Raw genomic sequence first — 25,102 nt, forward strand, 5'->3', positions numbered from 1 at the left:
TTGGTTGGGGGGGGTGCTTTTTTTCAAATCTGTCTCAGATAGGGGTGTGAATCTTTGGCTTCATAGCGATTCGATTAACGATACAGTAGTTGGCGATTCGATTCATGGACGATTTTTTTTTTTTTTTTTTTAACGATTCGATTCGATTCGATTCGATTCTGTAAACCACGATTCGATTCAGTAACTTGTAACCAAAATTCTATATCCATGAAATAAACATGCAATAATGCGAGTGAGACTATTTGTATTCTTCTGAAAGGTGAAAATTTTAGCAGATCGATTTAGTAGAATCTATAGGAATGACAATCGATTCATCGATTAATCGAATGAATCGTTACACCTCTAGTCTCAGAGGCTCAACTGATTTTCAGAATGTAGACCATAACATTAAGCCGGAGACACAGCTAAATGGCAGTGGTGCAATCCTGACACAGTGAGGTGCAACGTGAATGAGAGGACAAATGCATAATTAGATCACTGAATCTGTGAGCTTTAATAACAGGCAGACATTTTTCATCTGACACATTTTGAGTCATGGGAATCATAGTTGTAGTTCTAAACATGAAGGATGGCTCTATTCCTTTAATGTGCCAACATACCAGTGCCTTGTAACTGGAATGTAGCCATTATTAATGGTAAAAGCGCATGCAGGGCAGATGGGATATGTTGCTGGTACTATATATATATATATATATATATATATATATATATATATATATATATATATATATTGGTGTAATATCCTTTTGTTACATGCATTTATGTCAAGAAACACGACATGCATAACAACAAGCCCGTGCGACGAGACAGCTGTTGTTTTCCTAAGCGATAAGGGAGGATGTGTTTGATATATTAATGTTTTCCCACACACAATAACTCCGACACTGCAGACGTGAGATGTGAACGTAGAAAAATGTAATAAAGAAAACCATGTAAATCTCAAAAAGAAATTCTGATTTATATTTTTGGATCCTCTGGCTGATCATGTAACGTGTCATACTGGATCTCTTTGTAGCAAAGTCACCACATTTCCAGATCTCATTAATTATGAATAAATGGACGTTATTAATTATGTGATATTATGATGTGATATGCAAATAAGACCCAAGTTGTTAGTTGTTCATTTTAGAAGAGACCCGAGGAGGAAATATAAGGAGCAAAATCTAGCCATATAGTCCTTATGATGTGCAGCCTTTTGCGTCAGCACCCAGAACTGCATCTCCTTGATGTGACTAAATGACATCGGCTCATGTGTGATACTGGGTGTGCTACAAGGTTGCCGTGCTGAGACTGGGCCCGACGCCTAATGTCCTCTCCTGCCTCGCTTTCCCCCTCCTCCGCTGCTGGCCAGCCAACACCAGGCTAATTGGGCCATTTAAATGTCAGCATCCCAGAAATCTGAGGGAGCTCATCCCTGATACTTGTGCACTTATGCTGCGCATGTTTCGTCCAACATTTTAGCACAACATTGATGTTGTGTGGACATGCGTGTCTCCCATAAATCCACCAAATCCAAACAGGATTCTATGGTTTGTCTCAAACGCTTGCCCAGAACGTCGAATTCAAACAAAAAAAGAAAAAATGTGTGTCACGCTTTTCAAAAATAGTGTTGTCTTTTTAGGAAAAACCTGCCCAGATATTTAAACAGCTTCAGTGCAAGCATTGACCTCATTGCTGCTCCTTTTACAAAACCACACTTGCAGCACCTGTTTGGTGTTCAGGATTCAATTCATCGCTCTTTATGAATGAAGCTGCAGCTGAGAATTTAGAAATGTAAACAAATGCCTCAGCATGACCCTTGTTTTATCAATCAAGCAGAGACTTGCCAAAAAAAAACCAAGCAGGAATAAGCAGACGTGAACATTAAAACATTAAGAAGCGAGGAAGCAAACAGAGCAGGTAACTGAATGAGGACGGCTTTGATTAGAAGGCGCTTCATGGCTGTTTTAACCCTCTCAACCGTCCAGACACGCAGCAGAGGAGAGAAAGCAGCAAGGATTCAGTGATTCAGTGGCAGTAGGAGGCAAGGTCACTCACAGCTTTTACCTGAAGGCCGGGATTTCATAGACCCCCCCAGGAACACAAGGGCCTGAATACTCCAACCTTAAATGCATGAAGCAAAAGGGTCAAACCGATGTTACTGTTGGGTAACTGCATCCCTGCAAAACAGGCCAGCTGTGTGTGGATCCAGCGCTGTTATAATGCATGCATGATTGTATGAATGACATATAGGCCAAGAAGGAAACTAGCTCATCTTTGTCAAAGCTCAATAGATTGAGTGAGGTTGAGTCTAAGATCATTTGCGCCCTGGCTTTACAGCTCATTATTATTCAGTTACCGCTCAAACAGACTTTAGAAGGCTGAGCCTCCTCATGCATATGGACAACATAGACTTGTTGTCAATATGTCAGAGAGCGTGTTGCGGACGTCAAACACCTTTTTTCTTCCAACATACACCGTGTTGGTCGATGCTTAACGTTTGCAGTAAGTGTGATACTGAGGAGCCGCTGAAGGAGGAACCTCCTCGGTGCGCCCAGCCGACACATGCCGCAAGATCCCGGCGTGCTCATGTCCATTCTCCTCCCAAATACCCTTCAACGCACCTGCGCCCGTACAAAAACACCGTGTTGTTTCAGTGCAGATAACGGGATTCTAATTCATGCATTTTTGCCAAATCTTACCATTGGGTCGATATTGTCCAAAACGCTCCAGCTGCTGCGCGGATCCTCCGGCTGATGAAAGGCTGCGCGCTCCGCAGGGGGACGAATCAGCGCTCACAGGGCGGCGGAGGGACGAGACTCCCCGGCGGCTCCAGGCAACGCAACTCACCCCCGAAAGGCAGTTTGGACTAAATGTTGCGGATTTCCCACCGGGACGAAGACGCTACGAGTTCCTTCTTGCAGGGAAATTAAGAAATATATTTAGATTTGCTCCTAGTGCAAGATAAGGGTTGAACGATCACTGTGTCTGTTGCCCTGCGGATGGCTGCTCGCTTCGCCCTCCACAGAAGAATGCACCGCGCATTTCAACTAACTCTCTCTCTCTCTCTCTCTCTCTCTCTCTCTCTCTCTCTCTCTCTCTCTCTCTCCTTCACACAATCACATGCAGGAAGCACAAATGCCAATTTTGGATGTGATACGTTTGCTTAAATAATCACGTCACACCAGTTTCAACACAGAACATTATTTGGATGTGATGTGGTGGAACATGCGGTGTGTGTGTGTGTGTGTGTGTGTGTGTGTGTGTGTGTGTGTGTGTGTGTGTGTGTGTGTGTGTGTGTAGGCCTAATGGGTCACCAGATTCAACCACACATCAGGACCACGGACAGCGACAATCATTTTTTTATACATTCCCAGAAATAGATATATGAGGCTGTGATGCTCCTATTAAGAGTAACATCCAAAGCATTTATCAAAGCAGCAAGGGAGCCAAGTTTCAGTGAAATGAATCACATGAAATACAGACCCTGATGTGGCGTCTCCCAGGCGAACAATGCCTCCATCTGTAAAGCAGGAGGCTGCAGAGAGTGATTTGAACATGGAAGTGATGTGACTCAGACCGGTGTGAGGTTTTGGCCTGACGTGTTAAAGGCTTCAGACATGCTAGTTTGTACTGTCACCAGGTATCTGAAGGCTGAAGTTTATTGTTTGAGACAGTTGCACTGCAGTTGCATGTAAGAATACTGATTTAGAACAGAATCGTTGTTAATGCACAGTTTGTAAGATGTGACTGGAGAACAGTCGTCCACCTACCAGTTCACGGTTCGATGCCTGACCCATTCGGACGATGTCGAAGTGTCCTTATCAAGCTACTGAACCCCTCCGGATGGCTTTTGATTGATTGATTATCGCCTGCATGAGCAAGTGGCAGCCTCTGCAGCAACATGTAAATGGCTGAATGTTGGATTGTGGTTGGTAAAACAAAAATTAGAAATGTTTTGTATGATATCTTGTGTGCAAAAGGATCAAGGGAGCAGTGGGAGGCTGTGATTATCAATGTGCCTCCTAGTTTGGTTGATTCTGAACCATCATTTTGCTTTTAGTCATGGTTGAGCAGCACGTTGTTCAACATTTAAAGCTCTCTGCCAGAATGATGAAGTTCATCCCTCCAGTAGAGTTCTGTGGAAAATCCACTCTGAAACTCTTCTCGACTATTAATGTTGCTTTTTACTGTAATTTGTCACATTAGTGTACATCACAATCAATGTAAATTGTCTCTTCAAAAATTTGGTTTGCATATGCTTTTGGGATTCTAAATAATTTACTACTAACAGCTGTGATGATCCATGAACAGAGGAGGAGGAGGAAGTGGAGGCCTTTAAAAAGAATGGATCTAAAAATATATTCTCTCTATCTTACTCACTTGCTCTCTGTGATTGATGTAAAACTCTGCTTATCTGCAGGAGAATGAAAACCAAGTAGAGACGTCAATCCCTTGTGCAGAGAAGCTAACACACGGCTAGCATTTCTAACCGCAAATAAAGAAATATAATTATAATCAACTTATGCTGTGGTCAACAAATGGTGGTTACATATGAATCACTTCTCTCCGAAATTGTCTGTTTTCATCTTCATAAACCTGCCAATTCTCAGTGCTCATGTTCTTTTTAAAATGTATTTCATTATTTTTAATGGCAGCCAGGGGATTTACAGAAGATAATAACAATAATTTACATGTTTTATATGATTATACACCACAGAAAGAAAGAAAGAAAGAAAGAAAGAAAGAAAGAAAGAAAGAAAGAAAGAACAAGCAAGCATGCAAAAGAAACAAAAATCCAGGTTCAAATACATTTTCCTTAAAATAATCATCAAGATAAATAAATAACAATAATAATGATGATGTAAACATTTGATGCATTGCACCAGAGTTAGCCTTAGGCTAATTTGCATCTGCAGTCCCCATTTTAATGTTACTTGTTTTACCCGACTTCTCACCTTTACAGTCTCTGCAAAGATGAAAATGTATCAAGTTCCTTGCTGTACTTTATAACTGGTACCAACAGAACAACACAATGTAACTGGGAGGAGGTAACATTCAAGTATGTACATGTCTCACATCTAAGTCATTAAGTCAATCCACCTTGACCATATAGTGGTGAGGTTGTGTGTACATTTTTGCATTGTGTATATTTGATGATCTTTGTCTTGTTTTAAATGTCTTTATTAGGAAGTAACCCCTTGAGATATGCCATCTCGTTTCCGAGGGGGTCCTGAACAACATTAATTAACAGAAACACACATACACAAACAAAAACATGTAATTCAATAAAAACAAAGATGGGAAGATTGTACTCATAGAGAAGCATAACAGAGGATCTACGTTCAAAGATTATATATAATAGCAGTAACGAAATTAGTGACATTAGTGATAACACGTTATCTTTGTCTTAAACCAAGAGAGCTTGGGTTTGCTGTTCTTCTGCAGCAGGATTATACTAGTAAGAGGTGTGCTATCTCACCCGTTTACAACTGTCAGAGAAGAAGTGATGCGCAGCATTTTTCCTGCTACTCTGGCTCGAGGAGAAATGTCACAAAGTGCACAGGATCTAACTTGTTTCGTCAACTTTTTTGTAGACAATTTTCTGAAGAAGAGCCTCTCCTGCCCTCAAAAATACAAAGATGTATCCGATTTCTCTCTTTTTCATCTAACCCTCATGCTGAAAGTCAACGTGTCTCATTGTACTTGTATTCCCCATCCTGCCGTCGTTCAGCCCTCCTACACACTGTAGCGGTGACTCAGGCGCCTCAAGTCTGCCTTCATCTTCCACCCCGAGCAGCAGAGAGAAGGAATCCTCCAGATCACTATATGTCACACACACACACACACACACACACACACACACACACACACACACACACACACACACACACACACACACACACACACACACACACACACACACACACACACACACACACACACACACACACACACACACACACACACACACACACACACACACACACACACACACACACACACACACACACACACACACACACACACACACACACACACACACACACACACACACACACACACACACACACACACACACACACACACACACACAAGGAATCGTGATCAGGACTCGAGTGGTTTGCTTGACGCAATGACATCATCACTAATTGATCCTCTTCAGAATTCCGAAGGAATAGTATGCTGCTGTATGGGGTTGCCATAGCAACTGGTCCATTTCAATGCAAGGGGATGTGGAGTGCTGCTGGGATTGGGGATGTTGGGGTGGCAATGGGGGGTTGGTGGATGAGCATACATGTGAAGAAAGGGGGGATGTGCACCGCCTGAATGGAAAGAAAGAGTTAAGAGAAAGAAAATGGTCTCAATACATTCAGAGCAGAACACCTGTCAAGCAACAACAACAACAAAACTCAAACAGAATCCATCGAAACAGGAAGAGCAGAGGGGCAGAGCTCTGATTTGCACAAGAAAACATGATGTATTTACAATTCACAATCCCGCTGACGGTGGGATTAGAGCGACTGAGCTATTAAGATTTGGATCAATCACAAGTCTCACCTCAACTGCAAGCTATTGACCCGCTACCTCCGCTCAGATCCATAGTTCACAGATATTCCACAGTCGAATGGAGAAAAAACAGCATGAGTGCCTGATTGATTGACGTTCAGTGCTTGTGGCTGCAAACCCAACCCTTTAAATCAACAGTCACTGTTACATCAACAGAGGAAGTTAAATCAACACCGCCTACGTGACCTGGCGCCTGTAACCCCGCCGTAAGACACACTGGCAGATTTACACACTATGTATCATCAGGGAGCTACTTAGTAGCTTATCATATTTAAACACGGCTACCTTAAGGCTGAATAATGCAAAAATAATTAACTTTCCTGCAGCAAAAACTGCATACTATACATAGACCTCAACTCCAATTCCACACTTTGTCTTGAGCACAGCTCTGTTCAGCTCATCCATTTCCTTTAAATGTTGGACAAAAAGAGGCAGAGTTACTTTGTGCAGTTAAACTTAGATGGCTGAGAGATACAGAGAATATACATCAGACAATATGGCAAGTCTGCAGTGTGATTTAGTTTCATTCATATCACAACACATTCTCAAGATTACAGTTAGCCAATATTACGACAATATCAAAACAAGCTTTCTGAGGCTGTATATAACACGTGTCTATCATGCTAACAGGCTGCAGGTTTGACAGGTATAATGTTTTTCATCTTAGCACGCTAACAAAAGTAAACCAAAATATTGGACAAAGTCACATGCGTCCAGAGGGGATCACCAAACTCAATACGATTTATCGGCTGTGTATCATGGATATCTGTCCCAAATTTAATGGCAATCCATCAGTTTTCAAAACTTGGTGTCTGAACCTGAAACACACAGGCACTCGTTAGCATGTCCGTGGACACATTGACATTCAACTTGTTCCAATATAAACACACAACGTCCTTATTAGAGGAGACCACTGCCGTGTACAAAACACATCAGTCCTCAGTCATGTGAGTTGTTAGTGTCGCTAGTCCCACGACTAGTTTGTAACTCGCTAGTCAAGTGAGTCGTTAGTCGAGTTAAAGGAACACTTAAGAAGTTTTCCTCTTCGGTCCCCCTACAGGTTGGAAGCGGAATTGTCCATTACTGCCGTTGTAAATAATTTAGTCTACCGCAGCCTACCGTCACACGCACGTTATTTGTTTGTATGCAGAACCGGCTCTGGAAACGATGAACGAGTTGAACGATGTCCAGTGACAAGGTAGAGTAGCTAACGCCTTAGCTAAGATTAGCTAACATGAGCCATAGCGATAGTTACATATATGTTAGCCCAATAGCTAACGCCTTAGCTAACATGAGCCAATAAAATAATCGACAATGTATTGTACACAGATGCACACTGTTGGAAAAAAAATGATTACCGGTATTATTTACAAGTCCAGCAGCAACAAAGCCAAGTCACCATCCGTCTTGCATTTTGTAGCCTCCTTGAGCTCTCGCCAACGAGTGTGAGCCGGTCCGATATTCACTCTCGTACGAGCTCTTTCTTTGTCATGCTTCCGTTTTTTTTCCTTCGCCTCATCGGACATTATACTCCTCCTTTTCTTTGCAGGCTCTGCCATGACGCCAATTTAAAAAAAAGGTATCTTCCACGCACCTGCCGGTTGTTCTCCCACTGATCTCCATGCAGAGCCTCCACCTACCGGCTTTTGTAACGCTTGCCGTAAAACAGGTCCAATTTTTAGTCTCTTTAGAACTACAAAACCACGACCCGATGAGGCAAAGTTACATAGTGCAGTTACAGCCGATAGAGGGCCGCAGAGTGAATGTGGAAGTGCCGTTCACCCGGTTTTTAGGTGATGAACCACTGAAACTATATTGGAAACATTATTTTGAGGCACTAAAAACTCGCAACTAGTGTTGCTTTTGTGGCCTAAACCCAGTGATGGGAATAACAGCGTTATAAGTAGCGGCGTTAGTAACGCCGTTACTTTTTACAGTAACGAGTAATCTAATTGATTACTCATCTCATTATTATAACGTCGTTATCGTTACTGCCAAAAAATGTGTCGCGTTACTTCATTGAAGGCAGGAAAAAACAAATGTTACGCTATATTAAACAGAGTCAAGCACTAGGACCAAGCGGAAAACGGCCGCTCAAACTGAAGCCTGTGTGATTGGCCGTCCCCGCTGTCACTCTATCTTGCTTGCACAGGTCTGCTAGTCTGCGGTCAGGAGTTCTACAGGAGTCCGCTACTGGAAGTTAGGAGTTTGTTCTGCCTGGTTCACGTCAGCTAGAAGGATTGTAATATCAGAGGTTTCATTTACATTAACGTTTGAATCGGTGTCCGTGTGCCTATGTGCGCGCGTGCGTGTGTGTGTGTGTGTGTGTGTGTGTTTGGTTATTAGACGCAGCCAGGATGTCTAAAAAAAGAAAAGTGTACAGAAGACACCTTCACTGGCTCCCAATAAACAGCATATCCACTTCAAGATCCTCCTCATCATTTACAAAGCTCTCAATAATCTGATCAATGTATTATTATTGTTGTTGTTATTATTACTATTGGATTAGAATTGGGTGAAAATTGTCTAGATTTCTGCACTGTGGATTTCTGTTTGTAATGTATTGAGTATCCATTTCATTATAATACTCAGATTTATCATAAATAATTGAACACGCACATGTATTTTAAGTTCCGTCAAAGAGGGATGGAGATGGGGTCCAAATTATTTGACACATGAGTATTTAAAAATTATTTGAAAGTAACGCAATAGTTACTTTCCAAAGTAACTAGTTACTTTTAAATTTGTAACTCAGTAACTACTTTAGTTACTTTCTGGGAGAAGTAGTACTTTAACTAGTTACTTTTTTAGAGTAACTTGCCCAACACTGCCTAAACCTAACTTCCTGTGCAGACAGAAGTTTACTTTGAAGAGACTGACACAAGAGTGCCAGATAGAGCATCATAGTTTGAAACTAACACATATACATTGGGTGACAATATGTTGACCATGACTGTGTAATTCCATTTTTTACTACTTTTATGTGACATTTCAGTTTGGACCAAAGTGTTAGACTTTTCCATCCTAACAGCAATTATGTGGAATAAATAGATCACAAAACTGCTCAACCTGCAAGATAAAAAGGCTTAAAACCAATTTTAATTCTACATCCATCCAATCGTCCTGCAGTCACATTGTTGATCATTTAGGCAGATTAGTCAGCTTCCACGCGTCCCACGTTGTTGGTATCTGACGTGTACAGCTATGCGTTTAGAGTGGCTCGTCAGAGGGAGTGGCAGCCATGCAGTCAGGGAGGTAAATGCTGGCAGACTCCACCACTGTGAATGTTCAGGAATGTAAATATAACGCATCCCTCCCTCTCCCTCGCCAGCAGGTTCTCCTCATCATGCTGTAGCAATAACAGCGATTGAAATCACCATGGCAACAGAATTTCTACCTGAGGCTGTGGAGAAGCTGGAGGAGGAGGGATGGACAGTCGGAGGGAGAGAGAATTAAAAAGATGGCTGGGGCCTCTCATAACAGAGCATGATTTATTACAACACGTCCACTTCACCGATGAAAGAAAAGGATCAGAGGCATTAAAGGGCAGCCATTCAGTGAGATTCACTCTCTCTCTCTTCACCCCGTCTTTCTGTCTCTGTCTCTTTTTTTTACCCAATTCCTCCTTTTTTCCCTCAATTTACAAATGTATATGTTTTTCTTCCTCAGTCTTATATGTGTGGCAAACAAACTGGTACCAGTGACCAGACATACTATACATTTTATACATACACACATTATCTGTAACTGCTTGTCATTTTAAGGGTATTGTGAGGGGAGTATATTGTATATTAGATAGTATGTGTATAGTATAAATAAAGATTATATACTGGGAAGCATCATCCCTTTGGGAACCACCCAGAAATAACTCCCAGATAAATAACATTAAATGAACTTCACAGTGAGCGGAAGACGATATTACTGCCCTTCTATTTTGAACTTCACAACTCTATTCCAATGCCTTACCCCAACCCTCGTCCTAATCCCAATGCCTTACCCCAACCCTCGTCCTAATCCCAATGCCTTACCCCAACCCTCGTCCTAATCCCAATGTTTTACTCCAACCCTCACCCTGATCCCAATGCCTTACTACAACCCTCACCCTAATCCCAATGCCTTACTACAACCCTCACACTGATCCCAATGTTTTACTACAACCCTCACCCTAATCCCAATGCCTTACTACAACCCTCACCCTAATCCCAATGTTTAACTCCAACACTCACCCTAATCCCAATGCCTTACTACAACCTCACCCTAATCCCAATGCCTTATTCCAACCTCAGCCTAATCCCAATGCCTTACTCCAACACTCACCCTAATCCCAATGCCTTACTCCAACACTCACCCTAATCCCAATGCCTTACTCCAACACTCACCCTAATCCCAATGCCTTACTCCAACCTCGCCCTAATCCCAATGCCTTTTACTCCGACCAGTTTCCAAGCAGCGTCCTGTGGGACGTAGTATGATAACCTGATAACATGTTAGCTGCAGTTAAAGTCTGTTCCATTATCCCATCATACATTTTTGGTAAATGTCCGTTTCTTATAATAAAAGACGAACTGGGTGGCTAGTTAACCTACAAAAAGGCAGTACATGAATTGTTACTGTCCGTCTGCTAAATAAACACTGGCTTGGTTGAGAATGTAATCCTCATAAAATGTCTTTGATTCTTCACTCTGTGTCCATGTTACAACAGTAAAATGTTCTCAAAGCTTTCCTGAAACAAAACAATAGATCTGTTGGAGAGAACACCTTCATGGCAATCTTTGATTTGTCAATTATCGTCCTATGTTATGAAATATAATTTGTCTGGCGAAACCACACCCACTGTTGTAAGTAATGAATTACACCAACTTTACTGGGGCTAACACTGCCCTGGAGTCGACTGATATCATGTCAGAGGATTTAGGCAATGAAATCCACACTGCACAGAGAATGGCTGACAAGAGAGCAATGAGTGATTGATGGGCGTTAACAAAATGGCCCTTCAGTCTGATTATGAGGCCATATCTTATTCAGGCCCTCATTGACAAATCTGATTTAAAGGGGGGATTGAACAAGTCATAGCTATCTTTAAAAAGCTCCAAGCCATCCTCGTACTCTCTCACGCGTCTGTCTTCTTGTTTTCTTTTAAGAGTGAGTGAATCATCCTCTTCAGCTACAGTCTCATCTAGATCAATGGAGATCTCCACACGGGTCCTCACAGACTGCCCCGCTCTTCCTCCTCACTCGGCCATCACCATGGAGACTTGAGTGAGCGGCCACACTACATGGCGGGACTTGTCAGTGACACGAAACGCTTCCTAGTGGTCCCAAAGGCACATATGGATATGTGCCCCCCCCTGCTGTTGAGCTCTCTGCCTTCACCTTTCACCCAGTCGACATATTACAGACAGCTTTAGATTTCCCCCGTGTCTGGTGGGTAACAAGTTTTAGACAACTTCTCACGGTGACAGTGAAGTCCAGAGGGAAACACAGGACCAGGGTGACTGCACACATAGAGTACACCTATCACAAGAATAAGTGAAAGTGATGAGGCACCGAGAACAAAAATAACACATGCAAAGTGAGTAATTAAAAGCTTTGGGAGTATTAATCAATGCCCTGTTGTGAAGGTGCACGCTTGCAACTATTGTAGCCTCTTGAAATTAAATTATAAGGGATAAAAAAAACAACAGAATATAAGCAGATGATAACAAGGTTCAAACACCATGCAACACATTTGGGAATTTAGCTTGCACATTAATGAACACATTTTATTATGTTGAATCTCTATTGCACCATGTCTTTGATGTACTCATTGGGATTATGGAAAGACATATATGACACATACTAATGTGTACTTTTGGTCTGGGGTAGTTAACATGAGTTGGTCTGTTTCAATGAAGGGATCTCTTAATTCTAAAGCATGCGATTCTATTTCTATATGGACAACATGACATGTCCCCGTTCAGTACTGACTTCAACCCCACAAATTCCTGTCAGCACGGTTCAACATCTGGTCCTCTTGTAGCAGCAGATCAACACATCTGGATTTTTAGATTCAGATGTTTACCAGCTGGCGGCCTGTGGCTGCTGATGTTTTCACCTTGTGTGTGTGTGTGTGTGTGTGTGTGTGTGTGTGTGTGTGTGTGTGCGTGTGTGTGCGTGTGTGTGCCATCATGCCATATGTTGTTGGTGCTGTAGTGGGGAATATCACAGAAGTTCTTTTGAGTACTTTGCCAGGTGTTTATATTTCTGTCTTGTCACTGCGATGGTGTAACAACTGTGTAAGAACTTTACAGTTGTGTCGTTGAGATCAAAATTAAAGGTTGAAGATGAGAGTGGTCTGAGCAAGGGTGCTGGAAGTAAAGGGGGTAAGAAGTGGGGGAGGGGCACTTTGGCCACTGATTTTGTGTGTTGGCTTGATCCCATCACAAGACGTTCTCTCTCAGCGGTTTCCCTAGAAACGTAATGGAGAAGGCAGTTTAGTTGTAACTGTGACTGCTTAGCTTGTCTGTTTGTATTCTCTCTGAAGATGCAGGAATAGATGGTTGATATTACAGGAAATATAGAGAAATTTGACAAAATGCTTATTATCTCCCTTTGAGTAACAGCACACACATTTATCTGTCGTGATTCCCACTGGAAGCTTCCTCCATCCATCTTTATCCGGTGAATAAATGGAAACTTTTTGTGATTACTTTGGGTAAATAATGTCACAGTGATGTTTTCCACAAGGCAAGACTAATTTATTTATATTGCACGTTTCATACACAAAGGCAATTCAAAGTGCTTTTCATAATACGTTCATAACATTAAACAGGAAATACAGCATAAACCATTGAAAAAACACAAATGACGGAAACGCTGCTGAGTGCGTGCCGAAGGTTTAGTTTAAAGGCGGCAGAGAAAACTTTCTTCTTCTCCTTCTTCTTCTTTATCAATGCAACAGCTCTGTGGTGCATAGATACGGCTTTGTAGATGTTGAACTATCTCAAAAATTATGGGATGGTTTGCTATGAAATTGGTCCCCAGAGGATGGATGTTACTTTGTTGATCCCCTGACGTTCCCTCTAGCAGCACCTTGAGGGTCAGTGTGCAGTGTGGGTCAGATTTGATTGAAATATCAGATCTGTGCCTCCTTTGCCCCGGCCTCGTTGGGCGCCCCAACATGACGGAGCCTATGTGTTGGTGCACAAATGAGTTTTGACAGCTATAGTTACTGAGCGCTGTGACCCGGGCATCCAGCAGACAGAAGAGAGTATCTACCCAGAGCCGACTGGTGCATCCTCCAACATGCTGCTACGATGAGATCCGACCGAACGGAGGAAGCTACTTCTTGGAAAGAACAAAAAAAGAAGCTTTGACAGACAGATCTTCAGAAACAAGCGGAGTGCCGAGTTCAAGCAGTCCAAACAATACGAGGAACTCTCTCTTTATACATAAAACATTCAGCATTTCCATTAATGCTGATCTACAGACAGCGAGTGCAGCGGAGCCCATTTCTCATCGTCTGCATGCAGTGTGTGCATGTGTGTGTGAGTGTGTGTGTGTGTGTGTTTATGTGTGTGTGTTTGCTGGTTCTTTCTTCCCATGACAGAGTCATTTGCTAATTCTCAGAGGATGGAGGTTAAAACTGTATTTTTACTTTACGACTGTCACAACCCCCTAGGTCTTAACCCCCCCCCCTGTCAGTTTGCAATTCCGTTGCATCGCATGAAAACTGTCACTCAATCAGGATCTGTGGCTTCACAATATCCAGACGTCCGTAGAAAGAAGACCCATAGAAATAACCAAAGCAAACGAGAAGCTGCAGAGATTAATCCGGCCCATCGAGCTGCGGTGGTAAATAAACCTCGGAGGATTCCCAAAGCTCGGACCACAGCCTCTTCAAAACCAATTACTTTAAGTGATGTGGAATGTTCTCTCCCTCAACTCCTCATAAGTTAATAGTAATGTCACACACACACATTCCAGTGAACTCCTGTTTCTAACTATTCCTGGAAATATGACCCCCCCCCCCCCCCATATCTTGTTTTCTGTTATTTCCAACCGTCATCACCATTTATTAATGTAATTCATTTATTTTATTTCTTTTTAGCCATGTATGGCTAAAGGGTCCAGACAAAAATATCTCAACAAGGACTTACTGGGTTGCCATTACATTTTGTACAGACATTCACTGCCTGTACAAACCTGGATGAAACCTTCTGACCTCTGACCTCTTTGAACCTCTGACTTTCCCCTCTTGCGCCAGCATGTGGTTCCCATTTGGCATACAGTGACAAAAAGATTCCATGCTGCGGATACGACCTTTGGATCAGAAAAATATATTAGATTACATAATTTAGTCTTTTAGTTTAGAAGCTTGTTGGAAATGTCTCACGAGAAGAAAAAAAACAGTGTGCTCATTACAAACCCCATCACTCATCATAAGACGCTGATTAAGAAAACAAGGTTTCCAGAGTTTTAAAGGTTCATGAACTCAAGGTTCATGGAGTCGAAGCTGATTAGCTGTGCTATTGGTCAGTGATCGGGAGTTCATGGTTTCACTGAGATGCACAGAAACCATCTCCGACAAAAGAAAATGTCGGAAGCTCACAGAAAAACAATGGAGGGCGTTATCGAGTCGGTGTCACGTGTCTTTACATCAAGACTTCTGCATGCAGAGGTGCAGGAGGGAGAGAGACAGAGAGAGCTGGAGAGTGAGAGAGAGACAGAGAGAGAAAGAGAGAGAGAGAGCGCTCCTGCCTGCCAATGTGAAATGACTGCCTTCATCAGAGTGTAATCACTGGTATTGTGCTTCCTCTGCCACACAGACGCTTGCATGGATTTAGAGCGTTGCAATCAGTGTGATGTGAATGAAAAACATTGTCAGATCTGCACATTTCCTGCAGCTGTGGTCCTCAGGCTTTACATCGTAAACTGTGTTCCCTGCTGTCATTAAATTCACAAAACAGACAAAAGGAATGCCATTCGAGGGTTTCTTTCACTATTGGTCCTGCCATTGCTAAAGGTTATTGTCTTCACGTTGAGGGATGAGTTGTTTTTTTTGGTGTTTTTTTTGCAAGGCGACGGTTGTTTTGGGATGGTCGTGGGCTGCAGTTTATTTGAAATGTAGATTTGTTGCCGTGTCTGGAGCGCTTTTATCCTGTCCATAAAAAATGCATGCTGTGATCTCATTATCCTGCTCTCCTTGTGGAGCGCTACATAAAATCAATCCGGGGCAGAGGAGGGGTGAGAACACTACGTATTCTTCTTCTCTCTTCACAATGGGTGAGAAGAGGCCCTACAAGTGGGAGGAGAAGTGTACGTGTTTGTGTGTGAATCTGTATGTGTGTGTGTGTGTGTGTGTGTGTGTGTGTGTGTGTGTGTGTGTGTGTGTGTGTGTGCAGGCATGCATGATTTAACGCATTAACTGCCTGATTTTCTACCTTTCAGGCATCTACTGGTCTCCATTTGTTACGGCCTGTTGAAAATGCATCACAGTCAGTAGTGGAAGAATTATGTTGATCATTTACATCAAGGTTGTGCATATGGACTTTAGTGCATTCATAATAAAGGATAAAACAACAAATGGAAGTATATAAAGTCGCTCTCCCTCTGTGTGTGTTGTAGACCGAGATTTGCGGTGCTTTCTATACGTAGCTGGGACATCGCCAAGCGGCATTTACCACCGATATCGCCATCCTGACAGACATCGTTGCCCCCAGTAATTACTGGTAGCTTTGTAGGCACTGTTGCTGTTAGCTGCAAGTGGCTGTCTCCATATTGTGAGCCATGTGGAGCAAAAGAAACACTCTGAATTCAGCAGCGAGAACCTTTAAGTAGAAGTAGCCGTACCACAGTGTAGAAATACTCCTTGACGAGTATTCTGCATTCAGATTGTTAAAAAGCAAAAGCACACATGTGGTAGCAAAGTAATAAGGTGAAAGGTCCATTTCAGAAAAATATATATCATTGGATTATAATCATTAATGCATTCATGTATGTACCAGTATAATGTCGCAGCTGGAGCTAATTTATGTTACTTTGTAAACTGCTGGTTGGTTTAATCCATTTTTGGTGTTTTTCTTTTTTTTTCAATCCTCCGTTGGATACTCTGATTGCTAAATTGGCAGCAGGTGGGGAGAGATACATGTAGCAGCAATTTAACCAATTACAGTAATGATGGGTGAGGACTGTGTCTCATTTGCCACTGTAATGGGCCAAAGTGAACACACCTCGACAAACACACCGCATACCAATGGCACACCTGTACAGTTCTGTGTGTGTTTAGGTAGGGTATTGTTGGGGAATCCCTATTTGTTCAAGTCATGGTTGCCACGGGAACCATTGGCCCGAGGCTAAAGTGAGCAATGCCCTTGGCCCGCTCAGAGATTAATGGCCCGTTCAGGCCACCGCTGTTCGATTTATGCGCCGTTCTCCCTTCACATCAATACCGACACGGCTGTCTTTACCATCTTCACAGTGAGATTAATGTAGTCTTCAGCCCTCAGTATCAGCATGGAGGATCTGGTCTCTGCTGCAGTGTGATGCTGCATGGCAAAAAGAATGACAAATTAAATCTTTTTCTCCTGTGATTTGAAAGAGAGCGAACTCTGTGACTGATTCGAGTGGCCACAGCCTTGCACTCGACACTGAAGAAATAGAACTGGAAAATGGAGGAAAGTGGATGCACAAAATCCCTAAACAGTGTTACAAACTCATTTGAGTACTGTTGACATATTTCAGTTTGGGTTAAGCCGTGCAGGTGGTGACTAATGTCTTACAGTAAACACACCTACTCGACCTGACATGGCTCTCGTACAGACTCGCTCTCAAGGTCAAAGGTTCAAGATTCAATTGGAAACATGCACAAAGCCCACATGCAGAGACCCGCCTCTGTTCCAAGCTATTACACTGAGCAGCAGTTGGTAAAGGGCACAGGAGTGAAGGAGGAGACTGCTAGCTAGTTCACATGGATGTAAACAATGCAGGATTGAAAATATTGAAAAAATTGGATTTGCTGACTGTAAACTTTTCTTTGTTTATAACAAAACTCCCCCATATCTTGTTTTCTGTTATTTCCAACCGTCATCACCATTTATTCATGTAATTCATTTATTTTATTTCTTTTTAGCCATGTATGGCTAAAGGGTCCAGACAAAAATATCTCAACAAGGACTTACTGGGTTGCCATTACATTTTGTACAGACATTCACTTTCCTGAGAGGATGAAACCTTCTGACCTCTGACCTCTTTGAACCTCTGACTTTCCCCTCTTGCGCCAGCATGTGGTTCACATTTGGCATACAGTGACAAAAAGATTCCATGCTGCGGATACGACCTTTGGATCAGAAAAATATATTAGATTACATAATTTAGTCTTTTAGTTTAGAAGCTTGTTGGAAATGTCTCACGAGAAGAAAAAAAAACAGTGTGCTCATTACAAACCCCATCACTCATCATAAGACGCTGATTAAGAAAACAAGGTTTCCAGAGTTTTAAAGGTTCATGAACTCGAGGTTCATGGAGTCGAAGCTGATTAGCTGTGCTATTGGTCAGTGATCGGGAGTTCATGCTTTCACTGAGATGCACAGAAACCATCTCCGACAAAAGAAAATATCGAAGCTCACAGAAAAACAATGGAGGATTCTCATTCCCATCTCCTCACATCCTCCTCCTCTTCTGAAAAGTGAAGCCAATCCTAAAGTGCCTTGAACTTGCATTTTTCTCTCCTGGCCATCAGGGGGCAACTCCTCTGAATGCAATGTTTAGAGTAGATGCTTTGCGTTGTGAGCATCTAATGTTGTTGATTGGATTGGATTGGACGATTTGATATATTTAGATGTCCGACACAACGCTGCTGCAGTGATTAGCTGCATCCTTTAAATCAAAGGAAGCACATGAAGTCCCTTCACTCTTCATGGTTGCTGTCTGTGGCTTATTTGACTTTGTCTTTGCACTAATCTCATTGGGATAATGGACTACAGAATACTTTCAGGCTATTTTCAACCCCGAGGCTTACTCGATCATTTTACCCCGTAACTCGGTTAGAAGAGATTTGTGTTACATCATCGTTATGGATCACTATCAATGGGATTAAACGCACACAAGATGAACTGATTCAACAAGACGCCAGCAACAAGTGTTCATGTGGAAAGCTTTTCAGGAGAGACTTTAATTTGAGCTCTAATATAAACACAAAAAGGTTGACGAGACTCGAGGCCCGGACGCAGGTGGAGGATCTCCCGGCTCCGAGAAACCAAGGCTGTAAATCCACCATCTTTTCTTCTGGTGTCACCGAAGCCACTTAACGTGAAAGAGGACACGGCTGTCGCCTGCTCCCCGCACGCTCTGACTATTGAACCGGCTGCGGCAAATGTCAGGTGATGCATGTTAACTTGTTGGCATTTCAATAAAACAACAGGTCTGAAGAGGATCGTCGCTTGTCATGTTCCACATCCTCCTAATGAAGTCGCTGCAGCATGTGAAGACATACAATATGTCGTGAATGAGTAATTACAGCATGTATGAAGTCCTGCAAAACATGTCTAATATGCTCTGTGAAGCCACTTATAATGATAGTTGTAATGATGATAATATGTGAGAGCATACATTGAAGCAAAGGGTTTAATTTGTGGGTGACAGAACATGGAGGAGAGAATCAGATGATTCAGAATTACAATAAGACTAATTGTCATTGTTACACGAGAGGAGGCCTGCGTTTCATCCAGTCAGGTGGTTGAATCAGTTTATGACGGATTCCTCCGTGGAATGAAGCTATCTCCTCGCAACCAGGCACCTCTCGGCTGGTGTCATTTTCTGTCAGATTGTTTGACTAATTAAATTGGCCACGCTGTCTGTCGGCAGTGAGAGACAAAGATCAAAGCCCGGAGGCTACGAACATGGAGTGCAGACATGAAGCTCCGATGTCAACCGACTTTAGTGAGGATATAGAGGATGTGAAAGTAGGCTGAGGCGACGGGGACAGGCGGAAATTAAAATAAGGAGATGCTGCAGTGACGAGGCGCAGAATAAGGTGAGTCAGAGAGCGGCGGTGTGGGAGACATTTGATAAAAGACATCTCTCAAGGACGGAGTGGAGAGGATGTCAAAGAAAAACACACACGTGACAATATTACTCTGAAAGTGAGAATAAAAGAAAGAGAGATGATAACGGGAAGTCCAAGTGGACTTCTTCTTTAAAAGACAGAAATCAGTGTGACATGAGTCTCAGGAAGTTGATCATGTGATCTGAGTCTAATCAAATCCCCTCGTTTGCAAACAGTGAGCGTAATGAGCATGGTGATGAGGTGAGGAGACAAATGTTAAGAAGACACACCGCTCTGTATTCAAGTTCCAACAGTCACCATAGATGAGCAAAATACCGTGAATTCTCAAAAACTATGAATATGAGTACAAACTGTAGGAGCATTTTGCAGGTCTGGATCCATCAGCATGGCAAATCCGCACCAGCAGAATGTTGTTGGTTCAGATTGGGGACAGAATGGTGTGTTTAAGTAGTCAGATTAGTGCTGGTTCATTGGTCAAATATAATGCCACGGGTATCTTCAATCCATAAGTATGTACTAACTCACACACACACACACACACACACACCTCTTAAATACATCCCCCTTGAATAGAAGGAGTGATGTTTTGAAGTTGTTACACAGAATAAAATCATCTGTTTACCATTTCACACCTCGGTGAAGACGTGTAACTGATGCTTCATGATCCCATTGCAGATGATGATGTGTCTGTCCAGCCGCAGGCTGCTGTGCACCCAACTGCTGTTGCTACTGTGTGTGTGTGTGTGGGGGGGGGGGGCTTGTTGAAGCTGCACGGGCGACTTTAACAGCAGCAGAAACAGGAGCTCCACTGAGATGCATCTCAATGAGAACTGGGGAGGATGTTTTTTTCACTTATTCACTGTATACTCGCTCCGGGAGTGATGCATATTTACCTCCTCAATGCCGTGCATTGCATGTTCTCAGCAGACAGAAAAACGTCAAGCCTAAGACCCTCAGCTTGTCATGGATATCAGTAAGACTGGACACATCCATCTACAGATAAATCCAATTAACAGTGTAATGATGAAAGTCATTTCCTGTTTAATTGTTAGAGAAATGAGCAAGTTAGGAAGAGAAACAACATGTGTTTTAATGGATGAAATGTGTTTTTTTTGTGAGGAAAATACATCAAAAGCACTCACACAGCATTTACGTCTTTCTTTGGTGTTCTCATCTTTTCTGTCAATGCAGACCTGAGAACAGCAAAGCTGAGCTCCTTCACTGATGGAGACGCCATTTTTTGTGGATATGTAAACAGGCTTTGTTTGTCCTTGTAAAATGATCCCTTAATTATTTCTCCAAAAGTTCTGTGATAAAATGTCACTACTGGCGAAGATCCTGAACTAATGGAGGAAGCCAGATTAATGTTCAGAAGATTACAAATTAATGGATACTTTGGATTATAATCATCAACACTGTCAGTATGAATATATGTATTTATTTATTTAAAAACATTTTCTAATGATATTGGTGATGTTGTCATGACTACATTTGAATAATGAAGGTCTGGTATTGCAGATTCAAGGTTTAGCATTCAGTTTGATGATGCAATATCTTTTGCTTTGTCTTTTACTTACCTTTTTTTGGGGGGGTCACGGTGGATTTCCTGACAAAGCTCCCCACAACTCCTCCGACTGAACCATCAAACTAAAGGTTCAAGCCTTGCAGCCTTGCCATATTCCCTGCCTCGATCCCTCAATGCCACCACACCACCAATGCCCCTTTACCTACATGTATGATTAGAATATCTAAACCATCTCCCTTGGATGTCTGTGTCGACGCATGGGTTCCCTTTGTGTGAACTAATCTGCTGGTATCTGTAAACAGGGACTGAGTCAGTTTAAACCCTTTTTTAAGTTCTTAAGCTGCATCCTGCTCGTACTAAACAGCGGCAATAAAATAATTTGTGCCAACAGAAATCATACAACGCTTCGAATACCTCTTGAACTGAAAGGAAACGTCACCACTAAACCCACAGAGTCCCTCAGCAATTCAAGCTTTTGTTCCCATGACAGCAGCAGGAGGACTCGGTCTGACTCAGTCCATGTACCACGTGTGCCACACAGAACAATAGATGCTCTTAAAGAACCGTGTAGATGTTGTGCTTCCCTGTCCATAAACTTGGCACCTCGGATCAGAGTCGAATCGGCATTTATTTGTCAGCCTCTGCTCGTACAAATGATCGAGACGATTAGCTGAATGTAATTCTGACTTGGGGAGGTGATTGCACTGCCAGCGTAGGGAGAGAGAGGGAGAGAGAGGGAGAGAGAGGGAGAGAGAGGGACAAATCAACAGGGTGGGAGTGGAAGGGAGGGAAAACAAGGATTCTGGGCAGCGACATCCCAGGAGTCTGGTTGGTAGACAGACACTGATGTTGAAATTCAGATCACACACACGCCTGCAAACCGTGTTGCTCACCAGGGAGAAGGATGAGAGACGGGGGGGGGGGGGGGGGGGGGGGCAGAGAGAGCAGGGTGGGACGGGGGGGTAAGAGACCGGGAGCCCACATGACAGCGGAGGAGGAGGCTGGACCACCGTGTACATCACATGTATGTCATCAGACGACTTCCAGTGGAACCACAGGACTGAGGATCCTGCACCGTCCAGCCAGATTCATGTTAACTAAATCATCTGGTGCCCCACAGATGAAACATGGATTCACATGCTCACTTGGTAACAAGTGGTGGTGATTTAACTGAGATATGGACTGTTTCTTTCATATTCACAGCTGGAGCATTCAGACCCAGCCCTTTTGGATGTGAAATCCACATCATGAAATACTCAAATGTGATCTTGATATAATCAATCAAACAAGACTTTGAATTTAGATTAACGCAAACTGGTTCATCTGGTTAATTTTAATGTGAAAATCTGAACCTTGACCCAGCGTGGGCACAAATAATGCAGCTTGCTCAGCTAACAATCTCTCAACTCTGACGCTCTACATTCCCCTCTAGGGGCGGCGTGTACGTGCACATGTGTTTTTTCAAAAAGCGGCCTCTAGGACAAAAGTCTCCCGTCTGTTCGACCCATCCACCTCCCCTTCACACACCATCTCCTTCTGACATCAGTGGCTCTGAAACCGTTATGCAGTGGGTGTGTTGCTCCTTGACTCCTTGTTAGTGAGGAAAGGTTGGAACTGCTGTACAAGGCCTGAAGATTACTGTCAACAAGTTTTTGCAACTAGAATCAAAATCACTGCCACAGAAATGATGACGAAGCGATGCTGCACCAGAAATTAGACTAACCTTATAATACAGTTACAGTATAATACAGCAGCAAAGGTTTGAATCACACTCTATTCAGCTCACTCACCTCCCACATGGGTTGGTGTTCTCATTTCTCTCACTTTATTTGCCTTTTCTCCATTTTCAGCACGAGCAACCAAATACTGTTTCTGTTGGATGTGAGAATTCACACCCTTAAATAATAAATGCTTCCGGTCATCTAGAGACGTGACTGTCCAATTGTCTTCTCTAATTCCTCAGTTGTTAAATATATAGACTAGAGCTGCAGCTCTTCCCCATCGAGCCATCTCAGGTATCCTGTGTCACATTTGTATAACACGACGTGTCGACAAGCGTGCACACAGGCCGAAGGTTGAGACGCAGACAGGTGAGAGAATAGGGAGGCTGGATGGAGAGACGGCGCCTCGTCATTCTGCTGACTCGCCTGTTTACAAACGGAGGAAAGCAGATGGGTAAACGGGTTTGTTGGTGCAAACACAAACAAAACGGTGCACACGGGGACGAGTTATTGGATCACTTTTTCTACATTCACAACATATCACAGCAGATTAGCACCAAAGCTGCTCGACGGCCAAGTCAAACAATCAGAGACGTCATTTCCACTTTTTTTGCATTTTGGGGTTAAAAATCAATCCCTGAGCTGTTTTTGTTACTTTAGAGGGCTGCGAGACGTGAAAGAAAGGGGGAAGAGGATGGTACCAAACTGGATCGAGGCAGACTTTGCCAGTTACACTCATACTATTTTGCCCTCGCCTCCCCCCCACTCCTCCCAGCTCTTGTTTTTGTTTGTGCTTGCTCGTTCCGGTTAATAAAAGGGGGCTTCGCTCGGGGCAACCCTCAATGCCCTCCATTGATCTGCTGAAACACTTTTAGCTCTTCTGTCCAGAAGAACAACAAAGGTTTTAGCGTGGTTACTTGTTTACTGTCATGCAATATTTGACTCCTCTTCTGTGCCATGTGTGTTTGGGCCGGCATGAGACGCAGGGGCCCCTAAATAACGTGAGGGCTGCTACAAACCGAGCAGGGAGGCAGGGGGGAGTGAGGGGAGTAAGAGGAGTAAGAGGAGGTGCAGTAATGAATGCAGAAAGAACTCAAAGCAGTTCTTCCAGGCTTGAGATGATTTAGTGAGAGTGAGACAAAGAGGTTTGACTGCTATGGAGAGGAACACATACTCTGGGTCTATTCTGTCACTTTTAATTTGAAAGTGGAAGAAAGATAGCGTGGCTTTTTAAGTCTGCAGTTCTTAACAATGCCCTTTTTAATTAATTCAAATAATTTCAACAGTTCAACAAATGTTTTATATGTTATATATATTATAAAAATAATCAAGTACAAATGTCCATTACAAAACGCCACATATAAACAATGTTTATGTTCATGTGTTTATTTTTATATCAGTATTGTCCATTTTATTGGAGTGGAAAAGCAAACATTTGGCCCATGTATATGATATTTTTATTTGTCAAATGAAAAAATGTATAAAAAGTGCCAGTTTGTAAGTCAGGAGCCCCCGAGCAGAGGAGAGCAGCTGGCTCAGGCACAGAGAAAGAAAGAGACACACACATCATTGAGAATTTTAATGTTGATATATAAGATACCACTGTGATTTAAAACATTGAAATATATGCATTGTTATTTCCGATCTCAAAACAATATAACAGCTATTATTAGCCATGTGCACACACCTGAACATACTGTCCCCGGCAGCACTTAGTTCACTAATCCCTATGGCAACCAACTAGGTCCACATTTCCCTCTCAACCGCCTCACCTCATTTAGACTGACAATCATTTCACAGCATCATGTGCTCACTCTTTCTCACTCTGCCTCTCTGTCACACTTCTACTCCTGGAGCATGTCTCTGCTGCGTTCATACAGCGCCGGTGTCTTTCCTCGTAATTTGTTGCAGTCTGCCTTCTAGCTATTCGTGGAGGCAATTAATGCCAACCAGCAGGAAGAGAGGCAAAACAAAGCTTAATGACATGCTTGGCTGCTTTTCATAGCGTGTATAAATAAGCTATACATGGTGTGTTCATAACAGTTTGATAACAAAGAAAGATGTCAACTGGTTAATTTGTAAGCATTTCTAAAATTAATATTGATTACACAATATCAGTGCAAAAGATTTTCTCAGACTGAGGCTCGGCGTTGCATTAATCTTTTCTGCCATTGGGGGCAGAATAACAAAAGAAAACATGAAAAGCATTACTTTTATTATGATTTCATTGATTTAATTTGGTCTGTTTGTTAGCAAATGGCA

At 42.6% G+C, this 25,102-nt stretch overlaps 1 protein-coding gene across 2 annotated transcripts in view; it reads right to left on the reverse strand.

Moving 5' to 3' along the window:
- adcyap1r1b (adenylate cyclase activating polypeptide 1b (pituitary) receptor type I) overlaps positions 1-2,985 on the reverse strand; it is a 30,578-nt gene extending 27,593 nt beyond the window's left edge. The window contains exon 1 of one of the 2 annotated variants that reach the window (XM_084012546.1): positions 2,682-2,985. The gene's annotated coding sequence lies outside the window, so the exon portion shown is untranslated. The remainder of the gene's footprint in view (positions 1-2,681) is intronic. The other variant, XM_084012547.1, reaches the window with a different exon arrangement.
- Between the last annotated feature and the right edge of the window lie 22,117 nt (positions 2,986-25,102).

The sequence above is a fragment of the Eutrigla gurnardus genome, assembly GCF_963514095.1.
Source record: "Eutrigla gurnardus genome assembly, chromosome: 6".
NCBI lineage: Eukaryota > Metazoa > Chordata > Actinopteri > Perciformes > Triglidae > Eutrigla > Eutrigla gurnardus.